Here is a 27,637-nt window from a genome sequence, read left to right on the forward strand (position 1 = left end):
GGTTTTTCTCTGCATACACTCAAGCCTTAAAGACCCATCTCAGATATCATGTCTGTTTATCCACAGGGGTTAGTTATCTGATAACTTTTATTACATAGAGGAACGAACCTCTGTTAAAATTACATCTTGAGTTTTACAAGTGTCTGTTAACTTACAAACATCCTGGGATTCGGAGCATATCTTCCACCAAAACACAAAATATTGTCTCCATTTCCCCTGGGGTCTGTGCTGAACTAATGAGACAATTGTTCTCTTTTGAACCCTTTAGCTGTATAAGGTAGAGAGGGGGGTCTGCTGTAGGTATAGCCAACTCAATTTATATCAGGTAGATATTAGCTTAATGGAATTATTAAATTATGTGACACATACATAGTTTATTTAATGTCACTCAGCAATACCTTGACAGCACAAAACAGGGAGAATCAAGCTGTGTGTGAGAGATCACTGAGTTGTAGCTGTTGAGTAGCCTGAAACCGCTACTTGCTTCCACGTCTGGCGTGGTTTTGAGGAGTTCCGATCACGTGGGTAGCCTCACCACATGGTATGGCAAACAAATCAGCTGTCTTGATCTGATGTGTGTAAGCTTTAATCATATTAGCTGCTGTTGGTGCTCAAATTCAAATATCACAGTGATGCTGGTAATGTGAATAGTCGATTCTTGTAGTTAGGCAGATGATGCACACCCTCTGTGTCTAGAGGTTAGAGTTCTAGCATTTCCCCTCAAATCGGCCGATATTGAACATGAAATGTTTTTTTAAAAGGTCAGCACTTTCCTTCAGGCTGATGTAAGAAATTCACAGTGCTATTAGGGTTTAATAGTAGTGAGTAACAAAGTCCCAGAAAGAATCCTTGTGTTAAGAACTGGTATCCTGGTGGGTGACTACATAAATCACCTTAGCTAAATAATAAAAACATAATCAACGCATTTCACCCCTGTCTTGGGGCTTTTTCAAGATGTGTTTCCTTCTCTACAAAGGTCCTTATATACCCCTTCCTCTCTCCTCATTGGTCATTCCGAGGTGGGTGTGTTTGCATATAGTTTTGTAAAAAAGTTTTAAGGTGGTATACACCACTCATAGGGGATTTTATTTGAGATCACATTACATATTCAGTTTGCATCATATTCTGAACACATTGTGATTATATATGCAAAAAAGGGGAATAAGTTTAGATGTTAACTAGGGAAAGATGTTATAGATAACTATTTTATTCGTACATGAATGGTGTAACATCCAGTTCAGAATTCAGGCCTAGAGGGTACAAGGTTTTCATTTTATTTATTAATTCTGCTTCTTTTTTTAAGTAGCTTTGTTTCAAAATTTCCTCCCCTCCATTCTGGTCTTACTTTCACTATTCCCCAGAAATTAAAATCTTTTAGTCTATTATTGTGTACCTCTCTAAAGTGTTTGTACAGATGTGTGTCCTTGCAACTATCTGCTTGTATAAATTTATTTACATCTACTTTCTTGAAGAAAGTTTTTGTGCAAATTTATTTGGTGTAACTTCTATGACGAGGTCTAAGAAAGAAATTTTCTCTTTGCTCACTTCATAAGTAAAATTTAGGCCCTTATCATTAGAGTTCATGGCCATAAAGAAATCAGTGATGGATTGTTTGTCTCCCTTCCAGACAATCAGAATATCATCAATGTACCCCTTATAGGTCACCAGGTATTGCACTAAGCCATTTGAACATGGAAGTCTGTTTCCCAGTCTCCCATGAAGGGGTTCGCGTAGCTTGGTGCAAAGTATAGATATTTTTAACAGCCTTTTTATTAGTAGCCTTTTTGATAGACATTATTTGATAGGCATCCTTTCTATAGGCTTCTTTGATATATAGGCATATTTTATATACTGGACATCCAGAATCATTTGCTTTTAATGTGTCCCTAAGCCTAATTTTGAGCTATTATTGCATTGCTTTGTGTATACCATTTCCTCTGGGATTTTCCAACATACTATATGCTATTTTTAACTAACTGTATTCATTTGTACTTATAATTTTTAGATAGATTAAACATCATTTGTTTCTATTGTAATCTGCTTTTTTGAGCAGGGGTTAGTAGGGGTTAAAGTTTCATTTATTGTGACAGAGTGTATAGCTTTTTTGGTAAGTGTAATAGTTTTCTGGCAGAATTTTAGCGGTAGATCAATATTTAATCTTTGTTCCCACTTTGTTACTGAGCTCGACTTCCCCGATTGCCAAGCACCCTCCAAAAGGTTATTATAGTCAGTTTGTAAGTTTTTTTATCATCAAGCCCATAAGGGGAACAATTCAGATGGCATTTTAAATGCATGTTCAATTGGTTAGTTATTTTGTGTAAACTGTAGATTTTCTATTTCTAGTCATCTCCACAGTACCCATGCCTATAATCTCTAGGATGATAAAATCCAAAAAAGATTGTGGGTACCTTTAATGGCTGCATATTAGCCCCTGTCAATGCCAACCGGATCACAATTATACATTTTCAGTTTACTAACAACACTTTTTCATTATCAGTTTGGTGAAAAATATTTTATACTTAACATGTGCCAGTCTTGTTTGGCTGATTACAATCTAAATTCTTAATAAAGAGTAATACATTTATGGGGCCAATGTTCAGTTATCAAATGAATCCCATAATTAACAAGTATGCCAAAGAGTTTTAGAATGTAACATTATTTTTATGCATGGGCAAAATATACTGAGATTACCCCAATTGTAGGCTAGAATACAAGTGGCAGGAAGCAATAAGCAATAGCAACTGCACTAATTTATGTGCATGAGCACGTCAAAGCAGCCCTTGGATTTTGTGCAGTATGGATCTTAATACCACCATTTTGCACGCACAAGGAGGCTTTTCAGCAACTCGTAATGGCAGTGCTATGGAGGGTGAAATAACACAACTTTTGTTGCATTCATTTCACACCATATTTAGCGCAAAACTCATAATCTAGGTGTATGGCTTTCAATAGAAATTTAATAGATATAAAGGGTTCCGTAATAGAAAATAGAATATCATCTGCGAAAAGAGAAGTTTTAAATTCTTCTTGTTCTATCCTGATTCATTTTATTTGTACATCTTGGCGAATATGAATAGCTAGAATTTCTATACATAACACAACAAATATAGGTGAAAGAGGGCAACCTTGACGGGTGCCATTTGTAATTTTAAACAGATTAGATTCAAGCCCATTCACTCTGACTCTAGCATATACCTTATCATTAAGTTTAATTATTATTAATACAGTTAATTTATTAAAACCAAAAATTGGTATTATTATTTTAATATTATTATTATTTTTTATTTGTATAGCGCCGCCAAATTACGTAGCGCTGGGTACAATGATAGGGGTATACAATGACAAGTAATTGGGATAAAATACAAAACATTGCAAAACTAAACAAATCTAGTACAGGAGGAAGAGGGCCCTGCTCCAGAGAGCTCACAGTCTACAGGTTTAGGGTGCAGAGACACAAGGTTGGGGTACCTTGTCACATTGGTTGTAGGTGCAGCAGTGAGTCAGGCAGTTCATGTATTAGTTTGGTATGGCTGAGGGATGGAGGAGAGATGGTAAGTGTCTCTGAATAGGTGGGTTTTCAAGGAGCGTCTGAACCTATACAAGGTTAGAGACAGTTTTATGGAGCGGGGTAGAGAGTTCCAGAGGACAGCAGGTGCGATGTCTTGGAGGCGGGAGTAAGATGTAGAGATAAGGAAACTCCAGTCAACACGGTCAAAAGCCTTCTCAGCATCAGTTGATTATTGCATATCTTATCTGCTGGGTGGCCCTGACCTTATTTTCTCTAGCCTCTCTATTTGCAACAGATCCTACTTGATCCAAATCTATAATCCCTGGTAATATTGTTTTTATTCTATTAGCTAAAATCTTTGTATATATTTTCAAATCAACATTCAGCAGAGATATAGGTCTATAATTACATACAGAATCATTGGGCTTACCGGGCTTCGGAATGACCACTAGTTGAGCTTCTCTCCTCGATTCACTGACATATATAAGCTTTGTAAGTGCAGAACCAGTTCTTTACTATAAACTTTATAAAATGTATTGGTGAACCCATCTGGGCCTGGGGATTTTCTATTTTTGAATTCCAAAATTGCCCTTTTTAATTTCATTTTGATCTATTGATCTCTCCAATTTTTCAAATTGCTCTTTATTTATTTTCATATTTGTTATTGTTGCTAAATATTTTTTTATTTGTTCTTTTTTTTAAGTATTTCTCTCTCTATTTATATCTGTATATATTTCTATACCTGTATATAATTATATAAATATATACAGTCATGAATTATTTAACTAGAATAAAGCAAAAATGAAGATATCATGTGTGAAAAAGTACACCCTTACTGCTTCCATAGGAATTAAGAGGATAAGTAGCAGTCAGGTGTTGCTAATCAAATCCTCTTGATTAATTGATCATCATGCAGGTGTGACCACCTCAATAATAATATGATTATTTTGGCCTCGGGATAGCTTACTTCAAAGTATAGCAATGGTTTAGCTAATTTGTGGTTAGCTGCAACATCCTGCATGCATTTTATTCTTCTAATTTAGAGTAGAGTGATTCTTACATTTGAAATAAAGATACATTGTTTGGTTTGTTAAATTGATATTGAAAATAAGTATTTAAAATATGGCAGTATTGCATTGAAAGATTCAGCATATCAAGGGATCTGGGCATAACAAGGCCTCCATGGGCCCCAGGGAATTGGCTGTGGTGGGGCTTTCATTTCAAAATAGGCTGACCATATTGCCGCTTTAAAAAGGGACACATATGAAAAATACATAAGGCAGGGTTCTCATAATGGAACATTATTCCAAATCATTTCTTTAAACAGCCCTGACATATGTATTTTTCATATGTGTCCCTTATTAAAGCGGCAATATGGTCAGCCTATTTCAAAAGCATCCTACTGGCTGTTTGCAATCAGCATTAACTCAGTCAACATCCTCCATTCTCCTTGGTTAATCCACACCAGAAGATAAACACTGCCCTTTATAAATATGATGACAGGTTTTTCTATATGGCCTTCCACAATATTTATAAAGGCAAATCCACATACTTTCCTTACTCTGTGAGCCCCCTTTTCCAATCATGGGCACACAGAGGGACCAGGTATGTTGCAGGTGTTGAAGATATATCGCAGGCCTTCCTATAGTGAAACCAATACTGATTGCAGGGTCAGTTGTGCCCCCTAGAAGTGCAGCCTCAGTCTTGCTTGAGATCTCTGAGACCCCTGTAGTTACTCCGTTGTAAGGGATACAACTAAGTAAATACATCTCTCTAATTTATCAAAGGGCCTTGTGTGTATTTAATCAATATATGTTTCAGTGGTATTAGTTTTAAAACTAAAAAGCCTATTTTCTTGACAAAGTCTATTTCTTTTCTTTTAAATGTATCAAATGAGATTTACATTATGCTCCAAATGTCTCCTCATATGGATTACTGTTGTGTAGGCTCTGTATTGGGTGTACCAACAGCCAACCTTTTAAATAGAATCAGCACTGATCTTATGTCAGAAGTACAAAGCTGCTAACCCCTGTACCAAAGGGTCACACAACACTGAAATCTAAAAAAGTAGCACGTCCTTGCTTGCAGTAAAATATCCAGCAACGTTTCAGACTACATGTCCTTAATCATGCTTAGCACAAAAGACAAATGCAGCACATGTTTAAAATACATTAGCACCTCCCACCATTTAATTACAGTATACCTGCAGAGCATAATGGTAACCCTAAGTGTTTTTTTGCCTAAACTGCCCGTTCATCATTTAAATTAGTTATCCCCACCTACTGGTCACTCCCCAAATTACAGTCTTCGTTCTAAAAATATGTTCACAAGAATGCTGACAGGTGCCATTCTTTATTCATGCCATGGGGTACCATTGTTTATAATTTAGAGATTGAAAAGGCCCCTCTTTGCTTTAATCTACATTCTCTATTCCCCCCACAACTGTTAACAGGTATATGCTCAATAATTTGATACCTTAGCTGGCTTAAATTATGGCCTGTCTCTAAAAAGTGTTGAGCAACTGGAGATTTTTCATGCTTGGTTCTAATGATCCGGTCACGGACTCTACGAGTGGTTTTGCCTATATATAATTGCCCACATGGACATTTTAATAAACACACTACATAATCCATATTGCATGTGAAATAGCCTCTAATGGAATATTTCTTCCCTGTACTAGGATGTACAAAAAATTAACCCTGTATTAGACTGCTACAGTGTGAGCATCCCAAAGGGACACAACCATTCTTTTGTGGAACTAATATTGTTTGTTTACTAGCCCTAGGGCCTATGTCAGTTTTAATAAGACTGTCAATCAGGTTTTGTGACTGTTTGTTGGCTATCAAAGGTTTTTGTTTGAATTATTCTATTGAAGGATTGCAAGTTTTTAAAACATGCCAATGTTTATTGATAATTCCTTGAATACTGAAAGACAAAATCCGCTCTTTATTTTTATTTTCTCTTTGTGATTACTGTTTAGTAATGTCTCTCGTGGAGTCATAAGGGTCTCTAATTTCTCTTTCTCAATTAGTGATTATGGATACCTTCTTTTTTTGAACAACTTTGACATTTTATCCAGCCTTATTTTGATTACATTCTCATCTGAGACTATTCTTCTGGCCCTCGAAAATTGATTTTTTTGGTAAAGACATTTTTTAAGATTGCACAGGATGTGAACTATCAAAGTGTAACAAGTTTTTGTGATCAGTGCTCTTTCTATATAAATCCAACTTAAACTGACATCCATTTTTAATGCTGGTATCCAAAAAGTTAATACTGTTCTCACTTCAATTCAAGTAAATGTTATGTGTCTAGTAGCACTATTCAGGCTAGATACAAATGTGGCTACAGATCTCCCAACCAAATGGCGAAGATATCATCAATATGGTGCCACCATGTGTGTTTGCATATTTTTGGGCGACATTGGATCACATGGCAGTGCCTTGCAATTGCAGAAAAATGTATCCCAAAATTAAAAAAAATTACAATGCAAAATTATTTTTAGCAACTGCATAATGAAGTTGACCTGTATGTCACTAAATTAATCTGATTGTATCAACATTTTTTTCACAGCACCCATCCAACATGTATTTGTGTACCCACAGCCAATTCAGAGACAATATGGCCATAAGTAATGAGCGCATGCTTTTCCAATAAAGCAGAAACAGACAGCATTCCCTTCTGCTATTTTAGAAAATTGTTATGTGGGTAAGTAACCTTCCTTAGGATTATTAGAGCCTTTTTTGTTAAATTACTGTTAAACATACAGGAAATCAAATGCATCTTTTTGCGTAATAGAAGTTAATGCCAATTTATTTGCATGATTGACAGTGTGAATATTCATTCAATGACAAAAAATGTTAGAGCAAGGCTTAAAGTGTTCACACTCAAAGAAAATTAAAAAATACAGGAAATGCTTTGCTCAGACAAATAGAAGCGAGAAATGTTCACAGGACTTTTATGAGGACACCATACCTTTCTTCCAAGAACTCACTGGTCACATGATAAATGATATAACCAGTGACCAGGAAGAATATTTACATAAATCTAGCAGTCTGTGTGTGATTAGTTTCCCTTTACACTTCTTCAAGCCATTAGTTGTTATAACAATGCAGATTAAATATGAATTGTGAATAGGGGGTTATTAGCATTTTTTATCTTTTCCTTAGTCAGTTAGGTCTGTTACATTTCTGCTATTCTTGTTGAAAAGGTAAAAAAATACAGTTTAATATACTTATCCAGCTAATGCAAAGGTTAAAAAGTACCATCTCAAGAAAAATGTGTTGTATATACACTTTGTGTACTGTATATAATTAGGGGTTTTATATAAAATATACTGCAGTATGTTTTCTTGTGCTTTAGTTATGTATTACTTATTTTGTGGTTTAAGAATTAATTTAGAGCTGTTTTTATGTTATTTGATATTATAGTTGAGAATATGCTCCATTTATCAAGCTGCAGATGCAGCTTTGGAGAGCCTTCAGTGAAAGCTCACATGAGCAAGCCTACAGCCGATAGTTAAAGGAACACTAAACCCATTTTTTTTTCTTTCATGATTCAGATAGAGCATGCCATTTTAAGCAACTTTCTAATTTACTCCTATTATCATTTTTTATTCGTTCTCTTCCTATCTTTTTTTAAAAAGCAGGAATGTAAAGCATAGGAGCCGGCCCATTTTTGGTTGAGATTCTGGGTTATACTTGCTTATTGGTGGCTAAATGTCAGCCACCAATAAGCAAGTGCTATCCTCAGTTCTGAACCTAAAATGGGCTGTCTGCTAAGCTTTACATTCCTGCTTTTTAAATAAAGATAGCAATAGAATGAAGAAAAATTGATAATAGTAGTAAATTAAAATTGCTTAAAATTCCATGCTCTATCTGAATCATGAAAGAAAAAAATGTGGGTTTAGTGTCCCTTTAAACCAGCTTTGAGGTGGTGAATTAAAATCACCCAAGACAAGGTGATTGACAGCCCCTGCTCGCACGTGATGCCGGATGGACATGGAAGCAAACATTGTTCGTCTAGTCATTCTGATGTTGCCTCTTTTCCTGTAAATTAAGAAAGTTAAGTTCTCTATTTTAATTTTAAAAACTCCTTTGAAATTCAAAGGAAGCGTTATTGCATTTTCTTTTGCAATTCTACTGTAATAAATGATCCTTTAAAATGTTAAAACATTTTTAAAAATCAGATGGAAGAACCAATATATGCCATTCAAAACAGACCAAAGTGGGTTTTTAAGAGGTCAAGGCTGAATTTAAAAGATCCAAAAATCTTGTGAAAAGCAGTTTTTTGAGTAAATTTAATACCACTTTCTTAAAGGGACAGTCTAGTCAACATTAAACGTTTATGATTCAGATAGGGCATGTCATTTTAAACAGCTTTCCAATTTATTTTTATCATCAAATTAACTTTGTTCTCTTGGTATTTTAGTTGAAAGCTAAACCTAAGTAGGATCATCTACTAATTTCTAAGCCTTTGAAAGCCACCTCTTATCTGAATGCATTTGACAGTTTTTCACAACTAGAGGGCATTAGTTCATATGCGCCACAAAGATAACATTGTGGTCACTCCCATGGAGTTATTCATGAGTCGGCACTGATTGACTAAAATGCATGTCTGGCAAAAGAACTGAAATAAGGGGGTAGGCTGCAGAGGTTTAGATACAAGGTAATCACAGAAGTAAAAAGTATATTAATATAACAGTGTTAGTTATGCAAAACTAGGGAATGGGTAATTAAAGGGATTCTCTTCCTTTTTAAATAATAACAATTCTGGAGTAGACTGTACCTTTAATTAAAAATATTGGTAAAAAAAAGTCACTAGGAAACCACATGATAAACATGTTTCATAATGGTCTTTTTAACAGATTAAAACATTGAATTTGAAAATCCAGAGAATAATTTTGCTCTTTTAATATACTATATATAATACAACTTCACACAGGGAAGTTGTCCCGGTGGGAAGTGAATGCTAAGCTTGAACTGTTTTGTTTAAATAAGCATTTTTTTAAAAATATTGTCCTGGACCACATCGTAAATGTGTTTCCTAAAGGTCTTTGGAACAGATTACAATCACATTGAATTTGAAAACGCAGAGAGTAAATTCTTATATGTGACTACTGCATTGACAGAAAAGGCCTCATCTGCAGCTGTTAACATACCAATACCCATCAAATCATAGGCTGTAATAAATCCCTTCATTTGAGTACACATTTTTAAGTGTAATGTTATCAATGTTTTCCACTTTTCTGTTATTTGCCTGCTGAGCATATGCTAAAACAGTGAACATAGAAAAATGTTACTTACAGACAGCTAAGAGGTGCTGCTTGAAACAGACCACAATCAAGTCTCAGTTCGTCAATGTCTTCCAGTAAATAGTTTGTACTGTCAAACTAAATGCCGAACTGTAAGGTATAGCAGGGCTTATCATGCCCTAAATGCAAAAGCTTGTGAGAAGTGTTGTAATGCACAGATTTTTGGCAATTCTAAGGCAACAACAAGAGGATATAGCTAGCAGTGACAGTTGGCAAGAAGTCATTTGTGGCATTAGGATGCTGGTGAAGGAGACACACACACAGCTTCCATTAAATGTATCTACACCATTGCTAGGGAAGCCAGGTGTTTATCCAGTCCAGTATTTCAACTGGCTGTTCTTAAAAATATATGTAAACATATTGAACCCTTAAGTGATGGTGTCTGAGTTGAAACATGATTTTGACATATGGATGATTTGCTAAAGAGTCATAGGTGTAATCTGAGGTCTGAAATGGACATATAATTAAGAAATGCTGTAGACAATGGTGTCTACCTAACCTGTTTTTCCTAATCAATAGTTGGTTGATTGTATTTATGTAGCAGCTGGCAAAACTACTCGTTATCTTTAAAGGGCCATTACAGTGAAAATAGTATAAATTAAAGCATGTCATGTTATCCCTAGCCAATCAGCAGTGCTAAGGTAATGTGTCGCCTTTGATGTAATCTCATGAGAATTCACTGAAACATCATTAGAGTTCATAGAACTTACTTAAATTGAATAGGAAAATAACATGACTGTGCCTGCAGATGCCTGATGCACACTTCCTTGCAAGTCCTGGGACTAGCATCCTGATGGGCTGCTTAAAGTCTTTTTACAGAATACTTAGGGAATTTGAGGTAAAATATTTTCCTTTTTTACATAAAGATGTTCAGGTAATATTTTCTAGTCAGCTTTTTACAGCTATGCTGCCTCACTTGCATGTGCTTCAATAATTGTGTATCATGTCACTTTAATGAATCAAGAGCGATCCTAATACCTTTTTATAAGGTTTAGTGAATGTAAGCCAGTGAAAGGCTAATAGTGAGAAACCCTTGAAAGCAGCCTAGCCAGATGTGCTTTGCTACAGTTCTAACATATCAAATGTTCACCTGATTTAGAAATATATTTTTGCTAAAATGTTAATGTATTTTGAAACAAATTGAATTTGTTCGGAATGCATAATGTATGGTTTCTTTTATCCTGCATATTTATTTCATGAGCAATCCTGTTAATTAACTCTGCAAAAGTAACTTATGGTACTCTCCAAAACGGTGTAACATTATTTTTATGAAACTATATTTCTGCAGTTTATATTAGCAAAGCTTTTAGCTATTTTATACCTGAATATGTATAAGTGCAGCATTCATACAAGACTCTAACCCTGAAAAGTGAAGTTACTTACAGGGGCGTATTATGGCCTAGGCCAACAAGGCCGGTGCCTAGGGCAGCAGATTTGGGATGGGCAGCACATCTGTTCTATCCTTTCTCTAAAAGCCAGCATACAGTACAGTGAGCAATAAAGTGCAGGCTTTTACAGAGAAGACAAGGCACATGCGCTGATTAAATTCACTCTTTACAGGCAGTGTAAAACTGTTGCTTCATTTAGAGCCGCCGGCATTTTTGCAGTGGAAGCGTTCTTTGTGAGAAACTTGACCGGGGATATACTTCCAATGTGAGGCTGGAGGAGAAGACCTTCTGCCAATATGCTGCCTCCCCTTATCAGCTGTGGTGGGTCTGCAAGTGCAGTGCTTATTGCAGGTCTTAACAGCTAACAGACTGGATGCATCTGCGCACTGCTTAGATCAGCTTGTGATGTCTAATCATAAACTCTCAGTGCTAATGTATTTTAGCTACTAATAGCTAGCTTTCTCTGCATTCATGAACCCATGGAGTAAATAGGAAACAGACACTTAAAAAGTTTAATTACTTGAATAATGGTAATTAATGTATGTTGTTGCATGTAAAGGGCAGTGATTGTTTCAAAGTGTATTCTTCTTTCCCTCCCTCCCTTCGCTTTCTCCCTCCCTCAACTCACTCCCTTCTTTCCCTCCCTCTCTTCTTTCTCTAAACTTTCTCCTTTACTCCCTTCTTTCACTCCTTTCCCTCACCACTTTTCTCTTCTCTCTCTCTCCCCCTTCCTGCTTTCCTTTCCCTCCTGCTTTTCTCTCCCTTCTCTCAGGGAGAAAATGGTATGAGATACATGCAATTCAACCCACCTGTATGTAAGTGCTTTGCTAGCCCATTTTCTTTTTGTTATTGAAAAACAAACAAAACAAAAACATTATACACAATGAACCAAAAAAAAATTAAGTAAAAAAAAATCCCTAAAACTTTTGAGGGGGCAGCAGAATTTTTAGTGCCTAGGGCAGCACAAAACATAAATACGCCACTGGTTACTTGCAAAATATGAAGCTGTTGGTATGTCATGTATGCTTTCCATTAAATGCAACAGCTAATACTTTGCCAATTCCTATAAACAGCAAATTGACTTCTTTCACCATTTTAATGTATCTGGCTCTTAAAGCGTTTTCTACATGTTGAGCAGTCAGCATCTTCTTTACAAATTGGAATGATGATCTCAAGCTGTAGCATTTTCTTTCAATTATAAGAACAAAACAATGCCAAGCTACACAGTAGGTGTTGCTATATCTGACATGCTGTTCCACAAAAAGCACTAACAATGTGATAGCTATATGTGTTTTGATATTAGAAAACATTCATTATTCTGGTAATGAAACAAAATAACTTAATATTAATCAAAATAAAAATCTCAAGAAAACAAAACTTTACAATCCTCTCTGCAAATGTAAAAGATTTTTGCTTTGGTAATATATTTGGTGTAAAGCCATTTGCATTGGGCATAAGTAAAAAATATTTTCAGCAAACCTAAAGATACATAATATTCCTCCAACAGGTAGACAAGAAACTTCCAGATGTTGAGAGCTGATAAAATTACTTTATTCACATGTATTCAAGGGCCGTATACAGGGCCAGATTAGAAATGGCATGCTAATTTATTACCTCTTATGAGCTCTAAATGCGCTTAAGGTTAAAAAAATAGCGCTATCGGGTTAGCACTGGTATTACAAGTTGAAAGTAAAAAGTTAGCGATAGTTTGAAAGACTCAGGCACACTAACTTCAGGACTTCAGATGTCGCAACCGCCCTATCTTTCTCTCTCCATAGATTTATATCGGGTGTGCTAAAGAGAGTCTTTTCATTTTATCACTAACCCGAAACTGATCAGCTGCGCTAAAGCCGAAGATGTGTAAAGAAGCTCAACCCATAACTTGCAACATGTAACAGTGTGATTTAGAGCAGTCACGATATCCATTGAAAGTAATGGGTGCGCTAGAGCAATGTCGGCCATGCTAAACCTAATCTGGCAAATCTGATTTACCATAAACTTGTAATATCAAGTTGGACGCTTATGTTAGCACGGCCCAGCAATACTGCTTATTGTGTCCCACGCTATCATTAGCACACCACTTGTAATCTAGCCCATAGAGTTGGTGGAAACAATCTTCATTACAAGGCAATTGTTTGTGACAATTTAAAGAGATAGGAAAGATGGAACATGTAATTTTAAGACACTTTTATTTCACTTTTATTTTCAAATGTGCTTTGTTCTCTTGGTATCCCTTGTTGAAAAAGAATAAGCACAATCCTACCCTAGTGAGGGTTAGCTACTGATTGGTGCCTGCACATATTTGTCTCTTGTGATTGTCTAACTAGATGTGTTCAGCAAGCTGCCAGTACTGCAATACTGTTCCTTCAGCAAAGGATAACAAGATAATAAAGCACATTAGTTAAAAGAAGTAAATTGGAACGTTTTTTTTTAAATTGTATGTTCTATCCGAATCATGAAAGAAAAGGTTGGGGTTTCCTTAAACGGCTAGAGGAAAGGAGATTCCATCTCCAGCAACGTAAACATTTAGTTCACTCTAAGAGCAATCACTGTGGAATTCCATGCCTAAGGAAGATGAGAATACATTTAAAAATGGCTTAGATATATTTTTGTTAGAGACAAAATTTAGGGATATGATTGCTTGTGTTAAATCGGTCAGTTTTTTAATTGTATTAATGTAAGTTCAAATGGCAGCTACTTTGTTGTAAATCAGGTAGGATCTCTACAGGTTAAACTCAATGGACTTTTGTTACTATGATACTGTGTTTGGCTCTGGTCTTGTGCTGCATACCTTAATTGAGAAGTTTCCACCTAGGAGGTTCTACATTTAAAAATAACAAATATAACAGATTATGATTAAAGTAAACTTCATTGGAATACATTTGACAAGATAAATTAGTGGGAACTGCAGGTGTAAGATGCTTAGAGCATATAGTAAGTGTTTTGAGTGAATTCCAGACACACTCAGGGATGCCCTTTCAGGCCCAGGGAATGCCCCAGTCCAGCCCACTCTCTTAAACTGCAAGATTAATTTGACATAGAAACTAGAGATGTGCATTTGTTTAATTATGAATACACATTCATAGCAAAAAACGGATATTAATTTTGTTTTGATGAAAAGAATATCTGAATGAATGCACCAACAACAAGTAAAGAAAGCAAAAAAATACTGACAAAATTTGTCACCATTCATGCCATTTAAAAAAACTTTTTTTTGAGAGTTAATATTCTCTTTTTTCATGCTGGAGAGTGCGCTAACCCGATCTTCTTCTTGCCAGAGCCTCGGCCATGCTAACAGGAGGCTTAGCTAACTTGCTCCTGCGAGCCGAGCACGTTAATCCTGTTGTTAGTCGAGCCTCTGGCAAGAAAAGGGTCTGTTTAGCGTGCTCTCCAGCACACAAAAAGTAAGTGTAAACTGATACACATGAGTAGCTTTATACATTTACATGTAAATGTTTAAATAAAATTTGGTTTGTTTAAATAAAAAAGGAATACTGAATAGTGCGGCCAACAAATATTCGGGGAAAGGAATATCCCTGAATATTCGTTAAGAAAATTTTGTACGAAACTAAAATTTCTTGGCAACACAAGTCTAATAAAAACAATAAAGAATGTGAATAAAATTAAGAAATATACACAGAAATAGATCATCCTAATTTGTTGTTACACAGAGACATTTAAAGCACAATCAGAATTTGTAAAATCACAGTGTTAAATATATGTCTGCATACAAAATGTAAATGCATTAAAACACAAAACAGAAAGTAAAAAGCTTAAAAGGATAGTCCACTCCAGAATTTTTATTTTTTAAAAAGATAGATCATCCCTTTATTACCCATTCCCCAGTTTTGGATAACAACATGGTTATTTTAATTTAGTTTTTACCTCTGTGATTACCTTGTATCTAAGCCTCTGCAGACTGCTCCCTTAATTCAGTTCTTTTGACATACTTACATTTTATGCAAACAAAAGGAATAGATGTACATGTACAAATTTCCTTTAGGGGGCGCTCTATAAGAAATAAAATATACAAAAAAATAAAAAAGCACACATAGTACCAAAGCAAATCAAATGATGCAAAAGTCCATAAATAATCCTAATGAAAAGGCAGCTCTCTGTCAGAGGATGGTCAAAATCCTAATGGTGTTAGTGATCTGAAAAAAGGAAAACACAGAGGCGCCACAATGGCCTAGCAATATCACAACAAATGATATTAAAAATGTGATGAATGGCTTCTCACAAGCGTGGTGCAACCAATAGTGGAGCAGGCTGGTGCTTCTCAGTTGTCAGGATGCTTCCAGACAGTTCCAAAAGTCTTCCTACATAGGGGAACCACCATAGCCCAGTACAGCTTGATACAAATAAAATGTGATATTCAAGGTCACACTTACAACATCCAAAGCTCCTCTAGGTGCTATATGGGCAGGCTGGAGCTCCTCAGCCGCCCAGCAGACTGATCGGCGGTACTGAACAAGTCACACTCCACTCCACAAACAGATTGAAAAACAGGGTCCAAAAGAAGCAGCAAGTGTTTTTTAAAAAACAATCTTTTGATTACCCCCTTAACGACCAAGGACGTGCCAGGCACTGCCTACAAAAAATGGTTGTTAATGACTAAGGACGTGTCTGGCACGTCCTCTGGGGTTTCAAACGGTGGAAGCAATCGTGGTCGCTTCCAGATGCTTTCAGGGTATTGCAGCGATGCCTCAATATTGAGGGATCATGCAATACCCTTTATTTAGCAAACTGATGCACATAAAGCCACTCTGTGGCCCTCTCTGCATCGTGCAGTGATGGTGTCGATCGTTGGTGGCATGGGAGGGATCCGAGGGAGGCGGCTGGGTGACCCATCACTGGTGAACTTCTTGCAAGCGTAGATCCAGATCTTGTAGTGCACGCGAGGGAGCTGGGGCATGCACGTGCGCTGCATTAACTAATACAGTGGAGGAGAGAGAGGGGGAGGGAGAGGGAAGGGGGAAAGAGTATTGTTGGGAAAATAATAATGTTGGTAAAGGGATCTGGGAGGGGGAAGAGTATTGAGGGGAGCAGCTACACTACAGATTTTTTTTTAGCAAACTGGGTACAGCTGCCAAGATGGTGGCAAATAGGTAGAGGGGGAGGGTTAGAGAGCTATTAGGGGGATCAGGGAGGTTGGGAGCTAAGGGGGGATCCAACACTGAAGAAAATTTGTGGGGGGTCAGGGAGGAATCAGGGGGTGGGTTGTGTCAGTTGTGAGGCTGATCTCTACACTAAAGCTAAAATTAACCCAACAAGCTACCTAATTAACCCCTTAACTGCTGGGCATAATACAAGTGTGGTGCGCAGCAGAATTTAGCGGCCTTCTAATTACCAAAAAGCAATGCCAAAGCTATATATGTCTGCTTTTTCTGAACAAAGGGGATCCTAGAGAAGCATTTACAAACATTTGTGCAATAATTGCACAAGATACAGTATTTATAAATAATTTCAGTGAGAAACCTAAAGTTAGTGAAAAAGTTAACATTTTTTTAATTTGATTGCATTTAGCGGTGAAATGGTGGCATGAAATATACCAAAATGGGCCTAGATCAATACTTTGGGTTGTCTACTACACTACACTAAAGCTAAAATTAACCCTAAAAGCACCCTACAATCTACTTAATTTACCCCTTCACTGCTGGGCATGATACAAGTGTGGTGCGCAGCGGCAATTAGCAGCCTTCTAATTACCAAAAAGTAATGCCAAAGTCATAAATCTCTGCTATTTCAAACAAACGGGGATGACAGAGAAACATTTACAACCATTTGTGCCATAATTTCAGTGAGATACTTACAGTTTGTGAAAAGTTAGTGAAAAAGTTAACAATTTTTTTTTTTATCGCATTTGGCGGTGAAATAGTGGCATGAAATATACCAAAATGGGCCTAGATCAATACTTTGGGTTGTCTACTAAAAATATATACTTACTTAACCATTTAAATATGACGTCACCCTTTATGTATGGCAAATTACATATGACTTATCCCGAGTTAACCCCTCTCTATGTTGTCATTGTGGTTGGGGGGTTCCGCTGCCTTCGGCCGGGGTGGCGGGGCCGGCCCGGCATACATAATATGAAATGTGAAATATGAGTCTTTGGCTTAGCATTGAAATTGGGCCTGCTTTGGTTACCATATATATGCACTACATATGTTCTAATACCAAGTTAGAGTAATAGATAATTCAAGCTTCACCTATAATGCTACTTAGCGATACCAGACCTTATCTTCATTTACTAATTCCCTTAGAAATTTGGGAGGTTAGCGAGCTCTGCCACACAAACTTTAGAATCCCCCAGTTTTATTACCATGTTATGAAGGTTTTAATACCAAGTTAGAGTAATAGATAATTCAAGCTTCACCTATAATGCTACTTAGCGATACCAGACCTTATCTTCATTTACTAATTCCCTTAGAAATTTGGGAGGTTAGCGAGCTCTGCCACACAAACTTTAGAATCCCCCAGTTTTATTACCATGTTATGAAGGTTTTCTTATTTGTTTTTTTTTTCTATTGGAAAGGTTTTCATTTTATATATCTGTTTACGGCTGAATAAGGGGTTCACTATCTTAATTTTATTTACACCCAGTTCATATTTTACAATTTACTATATGTTTGATGTGTTATTTTCATTCAGTTCTATTCATGTAAATAGAGGTTCATCAGTGGGGATCCAAAAGTGGTCCCCTACTGTTCAGAACTGTCTTCTGCCGCTTTATACCCTACAGCAAGGTCCAAAAGTGGCCTCAGATTTCACTTAGAAGACATACAAATATACCAGCCAGCATGTTGTCTATTGACTTTGTTAAACAATGCCATTTAGCTATGTCATGTATATTTTGATTGCACTTCTTTTGCATGTATAATTGAACTTTGTACAAGGATTTTATTGAAAGGCCTTATATGTATGCTGTCAACTAAACCTCAATAAAAAAAAAAAAAAAAAAAAAATTATATATATATATATATATATATATATATATATATATACACTATATACACATGTGAAGGGTTATTCAGGGATTCCTTACAGATATCAGTGTTGAAAAAAAAATGGTTTGGAAATAGCAAAGTGCTACTTTTATTTATTTTTGTTGGTTGTAGATGTGTAAAAGATTTTGGGGATCAAAGTTAGAAAAAGTGTGTTTTTTAAATTTTTCATCACATTTTATAATTTTTTTATAGTAAATTATAAGATATGATGAAAATAAGGGTATCTTTAGAAAGTCCATTTAATGGCGAGAAAAAGGGCATATAATATATGTGGGTACAGTAAATGAGTAAGAGGAAAATGACAGCTAAACACAAACACAGCAGAAATGTAAAAATAGCCCTGGTTCCTAATGGTAAGAAATTGAAAAGTACTGTGGTCACTAAGGGGCTAAAAAGCAACGCGTTTTTCAGCCTATGCAGCCCTGTGTAGGCTGAGAAACAAGTTGCTTTTTAATAAAAGATTGTTTTTAAATATACACTTAAAGTATGACACAGGTTGCACCAGAGCTAAAGAAATTATTTTATTTTTGTGTATATATAACGTGTGCACTTCTGGATGTTTTAGATTAATTACAGATACCAATAATACTGTGTATCAACCTAGCAGATTGCAACTGCAGAGCTATTACCGGCGATCAGTCTGCTGGGCGGCTGAGAAGCTCCAGCCTGCCCATATAGCACCTGGAGGTGCTTTGGATGTTGTAAGTGTGACTTTGAATATCACATTTTATTTGTATCAAGCTATACTGGGATATGGTGGTTCCCTTGTATCCCTATATAGGAAGCCTTTTGGAACTGTCTGGAAGCATCCTGACTCCTGGAGCTGTTTGCTGATATACAGCTAGCTGGACAACTGAGAAGCACCAGCCTGCTCCACTAGCACCATTGGGTGCACCATGCTTGTGAGTAGCCATTGTTGTGATAGTACTAGGCCATTGTGGCCCCTCTGTGTTTTCCTTTTTTTCAGACTTGCATTTTAGCCAATCAGTGCTGACTCCAGTGTGAGTGAGCACAATGTTATCTATATGGCACAAATGAACTAGGGCTGTCTAGCCGTAAAAACTGTCAAAGAGATAAGAGGTGGCTTTCAAGGGGGTTATGAATTAGCATATGAGCCTACCTAGGTTTAGCTTTCAACAAAGAATACCAAGATAGCAAAGCAATTTTGATGATAAAAGTAAATTGGAAAGTTGATTAAAATCGCATGCCCTATTTGAATCATGAAAGTTTAATTTTGACTAGACTGTCCCTTTAAATGTAATTAACTAAAAGGTCAAAAATCTAATGAAAATTAAGTAAATTAATATACAAAAGGGTAAATTCAACATGTAACCAATCTCTCATGGCATGTAGTACTGTGTTGCATCGTGCTTCCAGAGATCCTTAGAGATAAATAGCAACTTTGCTTGTCTATAATCTTATGTTCTCATACTTCTGATGGATCGTAAAATCCAGTGAAGCAAGGAGGAGCATTAGTCATCATGGCCATATTGTAAATGATTATTTTACATTTTAATAAAATTATTTATGCATCTGATAATGAATTATAAAAATCATTGGGAATTGTATCTGGTGTTATATGATAATCATTTTTTTTCTTTCTCACTTTAGCATAACATTACAAGGCTTGCTAAAGTCATTTTTCATACAATACTTGCAAGTCAAGTATAAAAGTAATGCTGAAAGTCCTATTTAAACAGAACTGAACTATTACAGTAAATACATAAGAATTTAATGAATTACTTTTTGATTAATTAATTTGATTAAACATCTTTTTAAGTGGCTTATTTCTCTATTACTCTTTATACAGCCAGTTTCTGGGTTATCTCTAAATTGTGCAGCCCCACTTATGCAAATATAAGCAAAGATATGATTACAAGCCCGCTGCTCATGTGCAAAACGTGTATTTATGGGAATAAGTCATTTTTAAACAATAATCTGATTCAAGGGATAACTAATCCACTTATAATAAAAAATACCTTGCAGAAGAAACAAAAAGTTAATTAATTAATTAATTAATTAATTAATTAATTAAAGGGATACTAAAACCACATTTTTTCTTTCATGGTTCAGTTAGAGTATGCAATTTTAAGCAACTTTTTAATTTACTTCTATTAATTTTTCTTCGTTCTCTTGCTATCTTTATTTGCAAAAGCAGGAATCTAAGCTAAGAAAACAGCTCATTTTAGGTTCAGCACCCTGGATAGAGTTTGCTGATTGGTGGGTACATTTAGCCACCAATCGGCAATCGCAACCCAGGTTCTGAACCAAAAACGGGCCGACTCCTATGTTTACATTCTTGCTTTTTAAATAAAGATAGCAAGAGAACAAAGAAAAAAATTGATAATATTAGTAAATTAGAAAGTTGCTTATAATTGCCTGCTCTATCTGAATCATGAAAGAAAAAAAAAATGTGGGTTTAGTATCCCTTTAATTCATTAATCCATTAAACCACCATTTTAACTTTGAAAGCATTCTTTATAAAATATGTTCATATATTTACTTAGTTCTGTATTTTGGAGTGAAAATAAGAAGAGTAGCTGTTCATTGGCAAACACCCAAATCTTTTTATTTTCTATGAGTGCCTTACAATTCTGTTTTCATGGATCTAATCTATCTTCTTGATTTTCTTGATTGGCCACTAGCAGGGAGTGTCAATCAACCCGATCGTATAGGATCAGGCAGATTGCAGACCGCCGCCTCAGAGGCCGCGGACCAGTTAAGGAGCAGCAGTCTTAAGACCGCTGCTTCATAACTGCTGTTTCCGACAAGCCTGAAGGCTTGCGCAGAAACAGAGGCATCAGGGGCAATTCGGACCTTGATAAATCGGCCCCTTAATGTTGTCCGGTCTCCACTTCCAGTTTGCTTCCTATTTAAATAGACAATAAAGTCAAAATTGAACTTCCATGATTAAGACAGAGCATGTGATTTTAAACAACTTTCCATTTTACTTCTATTAAATAATTTTCTTCATTCTTTTGGTCCTGCTCTTGTGCAGCAATGAATTACCGGGAACAAGCTGCTGATTAGTGGCTGCACTTTTATGCCTCTTGTTATTGACTCACCAGATGTGTTCAGTAGCTCCCAGTAATGCATTGCTGCTGCTTCAACAAAATATGCCAAGAGGATTATTCAAATTTAATAATAGAAGTTGTATAAAATAGTATGCTCTGTATAAATAAAGAATGAAAAGTTTTATATACAAAATCTCAAGGTGTTTACTGTAATGATGAAAGCATAAAGGCTACTTATTCCAGCAATTGTGTGAGAATAAATGGCTCTGGATACTCTGGAATTATATAGCAATATCCCTAAACTCAGAGGAGATGTCCTGGTTGCTACTGAAGTAATGCAATGATTTTGTAAAAAAAAAAAGTCTACTGGATATTAAACTTTATTTAAATCACACAGCTTAAGGCAGCTTTCTTAATAATAACATTACTGGAATGGTTCTGCTGCTCCTAATTAGTTAGTTGCCCCTGTTTAGTTTTAGAAGGAGCTCTTCTCAGTTAATATAGTTTCAATCACTCTCACTTCCCCCTCCCACTACTGCTCAGTAATGAAATGTTCAAGGCCTGTAGTTATCTTAAATTACTTTATAATCCCCTTGTCCCATATCCTTATCATTTACAAACCTTAAAGCTGCAAATAATGTTTGAGTATCCTAATAATGCTTTTTATCTCAGTACATAGTCTTCAAGGATTGGAAGCTATTTACATATTGTTTCAATAAACTGACTTAAAGTTAGATCTTTCTCATGGATTGCCAGATAAAGTCTAAGCTGCGATGATGGATCACTATAACCGAAGACCAGAATATTCTGTAGTACGTACCCCAGGAGACGTAGTCTGTTTAATGCAAACGCAGGCAGTCAGATTCCATTACCATATAACCCGGGCAATTGATGCTTGCCTCTATTAAATCACCATCAAATTTGAGACTTTGTTTGAGCAAGAACACATTTGCTTGTTGATGCTTGCAAAATATAAACATGCAATATTCTGCAAATGTAGTTTTAATAATATATGAATACTATTTTCCTCAACTGATTTGGCTAAAATAGTGATGATACATGTTTAAGATTTACTTAAAATTTAAGGCATATTCATTACAAAACACTATTATACATTTGAGACCAGGATTATGTTTTGAGTAAAATGGGTTAATTAACAGGTGTTTAAGTTACTATTGAAGCTAACAAGCTATATATGCTTGCACACAACCCTTTCATGACAGGCCTAATTTTTTTCCGATGTGAACAAATTAAAATCACGCAATCGTACATGAGATTGTGAGATTTCAATGATGGGATTGCATCAGGGGGGAGTGCCTATGATGCAAGGCACTCCCTCCAGGCCGCAATCTCTTTCAGAAAACGCTGTTGGTTTCAGTACAGGAAAACGGCAAGGATGTTCCATGCTGTCCTAACAGCGCTAAAGCCCAGTGTAGTTAGGATGGCATTGGGACGTCCTAACGCCAGGAAGGGGTTAAAGGGACATTAAATTGCTGAGCACAACTACAAAAGAATGTTGCATTTTATCCTGTTCCTGCAGCTCTTTTCAAAACTGTTCTCCTGTTTTAATAGCTTAAAGGTGCCAGATACCGAAGCTCAGGTATTCTCACAGCCTGTGACAGAAGCAGTGCAAACAGATCAGTAGTATTGCCCAATTTTGACTGGCGTTAGTGTGCATGATACATAATGTGAGCTTTAAATTTTTGCATTTTTTTACCCAGCTTTACAGTTACACAAAATATATTTAAAAATCACTCAACAACAACATAGAGCAATGCAGCCAATGTAACGTTCCTGCTCTGTAATCAATCCTAACCTGAAGCACATTATACAGTTGTGAAAAACTCATTCATATGTACATACACACTACTTCAGTCACAGTTTGTGAGAATACCTGTGCTCCAAGATGGCAGCCCCCAGTACAAAGAGGTAGAACTTCATCATCAGACAGCATGTCAAGGGTTAAAATAGGGAAATGCCTTTAAAGAGCGCTGCAGCAACTGGATGGAAAGCAATAGCATAGTGAGTAGTTACCATTCTGAGTAATTGTGCCAAGCAGTTTAAAGTCCCTTTAAGGACAAATTGTCCACTGGCTCATTGGGTATTTATTTAAAAAAAAAAACTTACCATAAATATACAGTTTCATTGTTTTGAAAATTAAAAACTATAAAAATAAATTAAATTTAACAATTAAAAGTAATGTGGAAGGGGGCGGAGCCAACTTCCAAAGCTGCAGGACGTGTCTACATGAAGCTCCTGATCTCAAATTTGTTTTATTATGTGCTTTATTATATTTACTCAGCTATCCACATTCATTCAGAGGAATACATTTATAACTTCATTCTAGCTGGATTATTGAGCTGATTTTTTACAGTAATCCTGGCCTATGCTCTTTGGAAAGCCTGCCTTGTAAGTGTTAGTGGCTAGAGATTTGAACCGCATTCAGCTCACCGCATGTCTGGGGCTACCGCATATATCCCCCCCAGACTCTGGGTTACAAGGTAGTTTTCAACTGCCACATTGGAGGCTTTGTTACTTTAATAAGTGGGAACCATCTACCCTGAACTCGAGTGTTAACACTTTTCAGTGGGCTAGTAATTGGTCAGGAGATGGAGGCTCTGATTAGATGGGAAGGCGATGTGAAGCAGTTACTTAATAATCACTTTGAAAGCCTAAAACAGGAGCTATTCAGATTACTCATGCATCCAGGATCTACACATATTGTCCGGTCAGTTACAATGAAAGACTCATGCCAAGACCTTCCTACTAGTTATATGCCAGTGGTGACAACACACCAAAGAACAGACTTCACATTAATGAATGCCCAGGCGATCAAACAAAAATCTGATGCCGATCGAGGACCTCCTACGCATCGCAGCAGCACCGCCTTGAAGCCTGTGCCTTACAACGGAGTTGTGCACGCTCTCACGCGCAACTACAGCCCTATTGTGACTCACGATGACAAGAGACAGACAGAGGACCCGACTGAAACCCCAGTCTCGGTCTTGCCCTGTCTACAGATGGTGGCCAGCGCTGCTTGCCGGAATTTCCTATTTCTGAGCACCAACAAGGTAGATGACATGGGACACTGCGGTGTATCTGGGACTCAGAGACATAAATATGTGCACAAAGCCCTTGCTGTTTCTGACAATCAACGATACCACAAGGAGCTCCAGCATCCAGCTAGTACACACCTAATCCTAAGACTGGGAGAGGGATAGATAATGGCTCTTCATCAGAAGTGACGGTTCCCCTCTCCTGTGTCTGATACCGGGGGCATAATCAACAGAGAACACTTACAAAATCCATCTCAGAAACTGTCGCTTTCTACACTCAGAGGCCCACGCCTTGGCGAAGGATCTTTAAAATAAGTGGTTTCTAGTATCTCTTGGATTTGATCTTACATGAGGGTTTATACTACCATGATCATGATGACTCTCAGTTTGAAACTTGGTGGTAGATTTTAAACGTTTAAAGCTATTCCCCCAGACATTTAGCCCCCATATATATATATATATATATATATATATATATATATATATATATATATATATATATATTGTTTCTTTTACACTTCTAGTTTAAACAGACTTTTTGCTTTTTGTCACCCACATGTCTTGTGCTATACTGTTTTGAGCTGTTTGGCAACCATAGATAGTAATTGTGTTCAATGTTGTTTCCTGGGGCCAAATGTATACCATTTGATAGATACACCTTGTTATAACAAGTTATTGGGATCAGATTGTAATCAGCCATTTACATGGATTTTTCATTTATTTCAGTAATCATACTGTAATTCTGTGTGTATAAGTATGTCTCTATGTATGCATAATAGTATTAGTCCCCTATATCTGTGCAAGCAATTGCATAACCAATTATGAACAAGTCCATCAATATTTAAATATTACAGCACTAACCTATAACAGACAGTATGTATAAAGTTTTAGCATCACACAACCCCTAGCTATAGAGACCTTTACACAATCCTTTCAGAAATGCACCTTATCTCACTAATAGGCAGAGCTACATCATCTTAACCCATATCCCCTGATTGGACTCAGTTTATGTTCCCATTTAGAACCTCATTTGTATTTTTCCATGTGTGCCTCACTGTTGTTAGGAAGTTCGGGGCGATTCAAACTGACCCCCTAAAACTGTCATACATATTGTACAACACATGGATGTGTATGGGAAGTCTGATTATCTTATATAGTAGTCAGGGTTTTTAAAAAAAAAAAAAAAAAAATAGTCACTATAACTCAACCTTTCCTGGTGGTGCGCTGGCTGCGGCTGGGTCAGCGTATCCTCATACTAGCCTAGTGACTGCAAATTTTAATACATACAGGCACTAGCCTACTTGTGAGAATGGCCATTACATTGCATTCCGGTTTTCCCCAGTGCTCTCTAAAAATGTCCATCTGTGAGATATGAGAAGATCTGTATATTAGTGTAACCTCATCAATAACTGTTTATTTGTAGGTCTTGGGTGTATACCTAAAAGTATATATTATTGTGTTTTCCTCCTTTGTTTTCATCGCAGTGCCCCCCCCAGAGAAATATTAAATTTCATATTCTAAAGCTGCGTATTTAAACCCTTAACATGGATGGTTCCCTTCTCATTATCATTTTTATCATATTTTTTAACTCCAATCAATGGGTCCGACAGTGGCCCTCTTACTCTTCTCCCCTCAAGACCCCTTTTTAGTCATTTTTAGTGAGCAGCGGTCCAAGAGTGGCCGGTATATTTCAACTTGGGGATCTACATAACTGTCAATTCTACTTTATAAAGGGGTACACTATTGATCAAATCTGAGGCCCCATCAATGAGATTTATAAGTGGTCTCATTTGTACCAGGTAGCCCTCTGTAAATGTCATTATCCTAAAAGGTGTGGGGTCCAAGAGCGGCCTCCTGAATGGAATCGAGCGCTTAGCTCTTCTTATTGGCATGTCTTTTCTCCTTAAATTGTATTAGTTTTTTACAGCTAACATTTCATTTGCTAATTCCTACCAAGCAATCAGAAGAAATTGCTCGCTGCATATGCATTTCTAATATGCAACTGGGGATATATATTTTTGTTGTATAAGTTATTGTTTACTATATTAGTTTTTCTTTTGAATCTGTGATTTAAAGGATGTACCCTGTAACTGTACAATGCTGTAATTATTTACTATGTATGCCAAAAACTTTGCCTCAATAAAAAAAAAAAAAAAAAAAAAAAGTAATGTGGAAAAACAAAACCTTTAATACAACAGGCACTTAAACATGATAGAAAAAACACAAGAATCTGATACCTAAAACTGGCTATAGCAAAATCATTGCTCAAGTTAGAATTTCTTAGACCAAGAAAATAGAAGGAATTTGCCATAAAAAAAATTCAGATGGTGCCTGGCTATATAAAGTTGTTAATTATGTAAAGTAATAATTTAAGTAACATTTTCTCCATTTAACCATTTTATGAAAAATGATTACCAGGCCAAATTAATACCTGAACCTCAAAAACAACCTCAGTAGATGAACATTTTCATGCTCTATCCTTGTATGTTACTCAGTTAATTCTGGGCACTGAAGAATGGAAATTTAGAATGTCTGTTAATGAGTCTTCCTCAACTGTATTTGACACAACCACAGTGACATAATCTGCATAGGCCACAACCTCCAACAAGCATCCAAGTCTCCTATCAACCCTCACCAGAGGAGTCACCCAATACCAAGGATTAAAGAAATATTAAACACTTAGGTCTAGATTACCAGTAATGCGCAAAAGGTTTTGCGCTAGTGCAATCATGTTTTTGCGAGACATTTTCATTTAGCTGATATTACAAGAGGATGGAAATCGTGATTGCGCTAGCGCTAGTGCAATCAGCCGCCCTTTACACTTCAATCCTTTCTTCAATCTCAGAGCTGTGGTTAACTGTTTTTCGAAACTTAAAAGTTGCACAAAACACTTCAAAAATGCATAACAAAGTATACTTACACTCATATTAACAATGTCTAATAAAAACTATTTACAAAAAAAATATTGTACAAAAAAGTTAAAAGGGCTCAAAGATATGAGATCTTGGGGGCTAGAAAAAAAAACGCAGCCGAAAGGATTTAGCATTGAGATATATACAGATACATGTCTAAAGATGTATATGTATGTATACAGGGAGTGCAGAATTATTAGGCAAATGAGTATTTTGACCACATCATCCTCTTTATGCATGTTGTCGTACTCCAGGCTGTATAGGCTTGAAAGCCTACTACCAATTAAGCATATTAGGTGATGTGCATCTCTGTAATAGAAGGGGTGTGGTCTAATGACAGCAACACCCTATATCAGGTGTGCATAATTATTAGGCAACTTCCTTTCCTTTGGCAAAATGGGTCAAAAGAAGGACTTGACAGGCTCAGAAAAGTCAA

Source organism: Bombina bombina, chromosome 5, assembly GCF_027579735.1.
Source record: "Bombina bombina isolate aBomBom1 chromosome 5, aBomBom1.pri, whole genome shotgun sequence".
Lineage (NCBI taxonomy): Eukaryota > Metazoa > Chordata > Amphibia > Anura > Bombinatoridae > Bombina > Bombina bombina.